The sequence below is a fragment of the Otolemur garnettii genome, unplaced genomic scaffold (assembly GCF_000181295.1).
Source record: "Otolemur garnettii isolate 467f Iridium unplaced genomic scaffold, OtoGar3 scaffold00189, whole genome shotgun sequence".
In the NCBI taxonomy this organism is placed as follows: domain Eukaryota; kingdom Metazoa; phylum Chordata; class Mammalia; order Primates; family Galagidae; genus Otolemur; species Otolemur garnettii.
The window spans coordinates 1,417,549-1,425,055 of NW_003852584.1; positions in this window are offsets into that span (position 1 = coordinate 1,417,549).

The following is a 7,507-nucleotide window of genomic DNA, read 5'->3' on the forward strand; positions in this document are numbered from 1 at the left end:
CACACACACACACACACACACACACAAAGACTCTATTTGCCAATTTATAAGATATATAAGAGACTGAGAAACATATTAAGCTACACCAATGGATACAATTAGCAAAATCCTACAAAGAATCCTTAAGATAAATGACTGGTTCCTTAAAAAAAAAAAAAAAAAAATGCAAGGGAAAATAAAAAAGATGAAGGGGAACCTATAGTTTAAAAACGGACTTTGTGTTTCAAAGAATACCATCAAGAAAATGAAAAGACAACACACAAAATGGGGGCAACTTTTGTAAACAATCTATCCGATAAGAGACTTGCATCCAGAAATTATACAGCATTCCTACAAGCTCAAAAAAAAGGCAAACCCAATTAAAAAGTAGGCAAAGGATCTGAACAGGCATTTCTCCAAAGAAGATACAAGGTTGGCCAATAAGCACATGAAAAGGTGCTCAACATCACCAGTCATAACCACAAAGAGACAGCACGTCACACCCACTAGCATGTCTATTATCAAAAAGACTGTTGCTGAGGATGTGGAGAAAGTAGAACCCTCACATATTGCTTATGGGAATTTAAAATGGTGCTGTCATTTCAGAAAACAGCCCCTCAAAAAGTTAAACACAGGTCCCACATGACCCAGCAATTCCATTCAGATATATACCCAAGAGAAATTAAAACAAATGCACACACCAAAGCTTGTGCATGAACGTTCACAGCAGCATTATTCATAATAGCTAAAAAGTGGAAACAACCCAAATGTCCACCATACTACACAACGTCCAGTATCCACACAATGGAACATTATTTGGCTACAAAAAGGAATGACGTACAGATACACACTACAATATGGCTGAGGGTACATCACACTCAGTGAAAAAGGCTAGATATAACAGGTGTCATACTGAACGATTTCATTTATATGTAATGTTCACGATAGGCAAATCTATTTCAGATAGAAAGGAGATTAGTGGTTGACTGGCTGAGAGAAGGAGGAATCAGGAGTGACCGCTAATGGATACAAGGTTTCTTTCCTGGGTGATGAAAACATTCTGAAATTGATTATGGTGATTTTGCACAACTCTGTGAATATACTAAAAAATAAAGAAACTTAGAGGACTGGCTGGTGTGGTGGCTCACAGAAGTCTGTAATCCTGGCACTTTGGAAAGCCAAGGCAGGAGGATCCCTTGAGCTCAAGAGTTAGAGACCAACCTGAGCAAGAATGAGACCCTGTCTCTACCCAAAATAGAAAAATCAGCCAGGCATCATGTCAGGCATGTGTAGTCCCAGCTACTCAGGAGGCTGAAGCAGCAGAATCACCTGAACTCAGGAATTTGAGGTTCTTGTGAACTAGGCTGATGCCATGGCATTCTAGCCTGGTCAACAAAGACTCTGTCTCAAAAAAAAAAAAAAAAATAGTTAGAAGGCTAGGGCTTAAAATGTACACTATAAAATAAATTATAAGACAATCATAATAATTTGAACATTGATTAAATATTTGATGATATTTAAAAATCAATACTAATTTCTTATAGGTATGATGATGTTATTATGGTTTTTTGGGTTTTTATTTTTTTGAGACAGTCTTACTCTGTCACCCCAGCTAGAGTACACAGCTCACTGCTACCTCAAACTCCCGGGCTCAAGTGATCCTCTCACAGCAGCCTCCCAGGTAGCTGGGACTACAGGGGCATGATACTACGCCCAGCTAATTTTTGCATTTTTTTTTTGAGATAGAGCCTCAAGATGTACCCCTGATTAAAGTGCTGTGGCATCACAGCTCACAGCAACCTCCAACTCCTGGGCTCAAGCAAGTCTCCTGCCTCAGCCTCCCAAGTAGCTGGGACCACAGGCACCTGCCACAACGCCTGGCTATTTTTTTGGTTGCAGCAGTCATTGTTGTTTGGCAGGCCCAGGCTGGATACGAACCCGCCACCTTAGGGGTATGCGGCTGGCGCCTTAACCATGTGAGCCACAGGTGCCAAACCAATTTTTGCATTTTTTGTATAGACAGGGTCTTACCCTTGCTCAAGCTGTCTCTAACTCCTGGCCTCAAGCAATCCTCCTACCTCAGCCTCCCAAAGTGCTAGGATTACGGGCGTGAGCCACCATACCCAGCCCAAATTGTGTTTTTTATAAAAGAGTCCCTCTGTATTTCAGAGATACATATGAAAATATTTATAGGTGAATAATACTTTGTCTGGGATGTGCTTCAAAATAAAATGGGCAGAGGAGTGGGGAGTAGGTAGGAATACAGATAAAATGGTCATGAGCTGATACCAGTTTAAGCCATGTAATGGTACATGGGAGTTCATTATACTATTCTCTCCATTTTCATGATATTTGAAATTTTCTACTTAAAAAAAAGAAGAAAGTGAGGAAATATTTCCAAGCCACATTATTTATCATATACCAATTATTACCATAATTGAGGAAGCCCACTTTTAACTGCATTCTCAAGAAATGATTAAATGTACCCTTGGACTTCCCCTTCTATCCCAAGAGATCACTTTTTCTGCCTCAATTACAATCTTTCCTAATGAAGGCTTTCATCCTTAATGCTTTTTCCTAAAAAGCCATTTGTTGGTTTCCTTTTATAATTTGTTTGGCTCTAAACCTAATGATTTTTAAATTAAATTTTGAAAACTTCCTGAGTCTATACTAAGTTGCCCCTTGAAAGATACACTGACTAACTTCCTTTGACTTATCAATTTCATTTCCTCCTGTGATGAAGGTAGAAGAGAGAATGATCCAGCACTGTGAGCTTATAGCAGAGATCCTTGGTCATAGGTCAGGTTTAAAGGAAAAGATTTTCAGATAACGCCTGGTTCCAGATCTTGTCTCAGAACTGGGCCAAGAAATAACCTCATCTCCACCCTACGGCGTCCTTATGGAAACAACATCAACAGTTCTGAGATCCCAACAACGCCTTATGTGAGAGGCACAATACCAATCACTTTATTATGTAGTCACTACAACAAGCCTAGGAGACAGGTTCTATCACATATCCCTATTTTGCTGGGACTTACACTCTGCAGAAAGGTCAAGTGACTTACTTTAAATCACACTGTTTTATGTGGCAGAACCAGGATTTGAACCCAAGATGTCTGGCTCCAAGACCTGCACTTACACCAAGCTACATCACCTCATGATGGAAGCCAGATCATGACATCTTTACTGTGCTATCACTGATGTTCAAGGATCAGAAAAACCATTTGCTCTGCCAACAAAAGGTGGACTATCTCCCAGGAAACCCCCACCACCACCCCATCTTTAGGACAATCAGTTTTACAAATCTTGCTCTTAAACAGAAAAACAAAAGACAAAACTTTAAAAAAAAAAAAATCCACACAGGGCCATGGCCCCATATACCAGAGGTGGTGGGTTCAAACCCAGCCCCAGCTAAAAACTGCAAACAAATAAATAAATAAAAATTAAAAATCCACACAAATAACTTAAAAGGTAAAAGTGAATACCGGTATCCCCTCTGCCTTGTGCCTTCTCAATCTCCAGAAATACCTGGGTGGAAAGCTGTGACAAGGGGACTGGATGCAGGGATTCCTCAGAAACAGTTCCACAGTGAGGGAAAAACAGGTGCTATGAGGGCAAGCGGGTCCTCCCTAAGTAAATCCAGATTCAGAGTGGCAAAAAGAGACGGGTAAGCGGAGAGGCTTCTCTGAGTCACTCCCATCTCCACCCAGGAATGACTTAGCACCAAAACACCAATAGGACTCTTCCGAGGAAAGGAGGGTGAACATCCAGTCAGAAAGGACTAAACTTCAGAAACACTGAGGACGAGCAGTCCCATCTCCCTCACTATCAGCCTCCCCTCCGAAAACACCCTCTCGCTGGTGGGAAGAATTTTGGACTGGAAAGGGTGAAGCAACGGTTCCCAGAGGGGCCAGGCACTGGACAGAAGGGAAGGGCTGCAGGACAGCACAGAGTAACCTTAAATGATGAGCTAGGACAAGAAATAAGAAATGCAAGGACCGGAGAGGGTAACTGAGAACAACTGGTGGCCGGAATAGAGAAGCACTCGGGAATAGGGGTGGGGGAATAAGAAGATGGAGAAGACAAAGGGGTTGCAGAACTGAGAGTCCTCTGGAGACAGGGAGCTAGTAGGACATGGGCGCACAGGGCCAGCAAACTAAGAGTCCAGAAACATTCTACTAGTGTGGAAACTGGAGTGACTGGAGACAAGGGCCTGGGTAAGGAGAACGACTGGGCAGCCCGGAGACCGGGAACTGGAGCTGGCACTGGGCGGATCTAGGAGCTGAGAGGGACTGAGGCACGGGACGTCTCCGAACTGGGGCTCTGGCAACTGGGCAAAGGGATAGGACTAGAGGGGCCCGGGGGGACAGAGGTCTAGAAGCTGGTTGTAACTGATGGACAGGAGTCAAGAGACTAGGAGTGCCTGGCCTCGTGGGCGTCAGAGAACTGCAGGTGACCAGGGGCCAGGCATCGGGGTCCTGGCGCCCAGGGGTCAGGAAGCGGAGAAACGGAGCGGGGAGCTGAGAGCCAGAGGGGCACGGGGACTCAGGGACCAGCGTGTGCAGCTGGAGCGGCGGGATCCGGGGCGGCCAGGACGGGTGACAGCGGCGAAGCCGCCACTCACCGCTCATGGTGCAGCTCCCCGGACCGGTGCCCGCGCCGTGCAGCCACCACAGCCGCTTCTGCAGCCGCCGAGCTCCAGACAGGCCAGGAGACAGCGCGCCCCGCCCCGGCAGCCCCGCCCCGGAAGTAGAACCCGCCGCCCCGAGGCCCCGCCCCCCGACCCGGAAAGTAAACGCGGCGTGGGGCTGGAGCGAGCCGGCGACCCTGCGCTGGGGACCTGGGCTGTAAAGAGTCTGCGGGGCGACGTGCGGCGGCCAGGGGTCCCGGCAGACCCGAGACTCCGCGGGGAGACGCGGGTGTCCCCGAGTCTCCGTGACGCCTTCCCGCCCTCCCGGGACTCACACCTGTCGGGCCCCCCGACTGAAGCGATGAGACAGCATCGTTCCTGGGGGGTACGACCTGGAGGAGAAATTTAAAAAGACGAACGAGCCCAAGCGTGGGCAGATGGGCAGTCTCGAAGGGTCTTTTTAAGGAAGCGGCTTTTGAACCCAGATCTAGATGATGAATGGGAGCCGGTTCTGAAAGGTCCCCGGGAAAGGTGTTCCTGAAGGAACGCTCAGTGCAACGGCCCTATCTGGAGGGGTTCCCTGGCTCGAGAGGGGGAGAGAGCAAGAGTGGAGACCCGAAGGAGATGGGGGGGTGGGGCAGGGGAAGGAGTAACCGCAGGTAAGTAGGGGAGTGGGAGACCATCGAAGAATTCAAGCAGGAGAGTAACACGATCTGAATTAGGTTTTAAGACATCACTCTTCCTGGGATGAGAATGAATTGTGATGGGGCAGGGTGGAGAAAGAGCGGCCAGTTAGGAGCCGGTTGCAGTTGTCCAGGCTGCGGAGGTGGCTTGTGAAGGTGGAGAAGGTGAAGGACTGAACATAAACACTTGGACAACATTCTTATGAAGTTCAGGTTATTGCCCCTGGAGGAAAGAGGATCAGAAAGGTTGAAGGAATATTTTCCAACTTTTTTGCACACACTCAGAGGTTTAAAAAATAACGTTTTACATCACCTATGCATAAATTGAAGGAGCTGGTTAACAAAACAAATCTGTAGGTAATGTGTGTTGTTCTGTACTACAGTTTTGAGACAGACTGTGTTATGGTCTATTGTTTCACTCCCAGAAAACACAGTCCACGTCCTCTTTTCTGATTCACCCGTGCAAGTTTCAGGTTGCTTGGCTTATTGTGTTGCTGGGAGGCCTTCATTTGTATCTGTGATGGGGATTTTACGTTTCTTGATTTTCCTGTATCACAATTTTCATAATGACCCCTGTATTCTCTAATATTTTTTCTTTCTTTTTTGTAATGCTGACTGAGACTTAATCCACTAGTAAGGCTGATCCACAATTGAAAACAGTGAATTGACGACCAAGCCTCACTAGGAAATAGAACCAGAATCCCAGCCCTATTTTGTAGGACCCCAAACCTCTGTGTTCTTCCTACTGCATTGCCTCTCAACACATAATCTAAAACTTACCTTTAAGGAAGCAACACAGCAGAGGCCCAGAGCTCTGCAATGTTATTTATAATAGTGAACAAGTGGAAAGCACCAACACCCAGCTACAGAAGAAGAACTGAGTAAATCATGCCCCAGCACACAAGGAATGTCTTGTAGTAGTTGGAAATGCTGATTTTAAAACCTAGAAAAGGCAGCGCCTATGGCTCAAAGGAGTAGGGCACCAGCCCCATATCCTGGAGGTGGCGGGTTCAAACCCAGCCCCAGCCAAAAACTGCAAAAAATAAATAAAAAAAAAAAACCTAGAAATATGGGGCAAAGCCAATAACATTAACTGAAAAAAAGCTCCATGCAAGATAGTCTGTACACCATGATTACATTGTCTCAAAATATAGTTATGTGGCTAGGGTCCTGTAGCTCAGCAGCTAGGGTGCCAGCCACATACACCAGGGCTGGAGGGTTCCAACCCGGCCCAGGCCTGCCAAACAACACAACAAAAAATAGCCAGGCCTTGTGGCAGGCACCTATAGTCCCAGCTACTTGGGAGACTAAGGCAAGAGAATCACTTAAGCCCAAGAGTGATCGCCCTCACTCTACCAAGGGCAACAAACTCTGTCTCAACAACAACAACAACAAAAGCTTCTTTTTCCTCTTCCAGTGATGCTGTCTGGAGGCATTCAGAATGGTGCAGCATTTGACATACTGTCCTAGGCTTTCCTACAATACCACCTCTAACAAAACCAGGCTGACCTGACCCCCGGTAATACCTTTATACCAAGAAGGTTGGGAAAGCACCAAAATCTGCATGTGGCATGTGCCCAGGCAGACTGAGGGGTTCGTGCTGTGAGACCTAAAGTTCTTGAGGTTGTCTAAAAAAAGAAAAAAAAAAAAATGTCAGCAGGGCCTGTAGTGATTCCATGTGTGTTGGTGACAGGATCAAGCATGCTTTCCTTATTGAGAAGCAGAAAATCGTTGTGAACGTGTTAAAGGCACAAGCACAGAGTCAGAAAGCTAAATAAAAAAATGAAGCTTTTTTGGCTTGGCACCATGGCTCAAGTGGCTAAGGCACCAGCCATATACGCCTGAGCTGGTGGGTTCAAATCTAGCCCAGGCCTGCTGCCGGACAAGAATTCGGCAGTATTGTGGCTGCAATTGAAAAATAGCCCGGCGTTGTGGAAGGTGCCTGTGGTCCCAGCTACTTGGGAAGCAGAGGCAGGAGACTCGCTTGAGCCCAGGAGTTGGAGGTTGCTTTGAGCTGTGATGCTACAGCACTCTACCCAGGGGGACAGCTTGAGGCTCTGTCTCAAAAAAAGAAAATGAAGCTTTTTTGAATAATAAAAATTAAAAGACTTAAAAAATAAAGAGAGAGGCGGTGCCTGTGGCTCAGTGAGTAGGCCGGCCCCATATACAGAGGGTGGCAGGTTCAGACCTGGCCCCGGCCAAACTGCAACAAAAA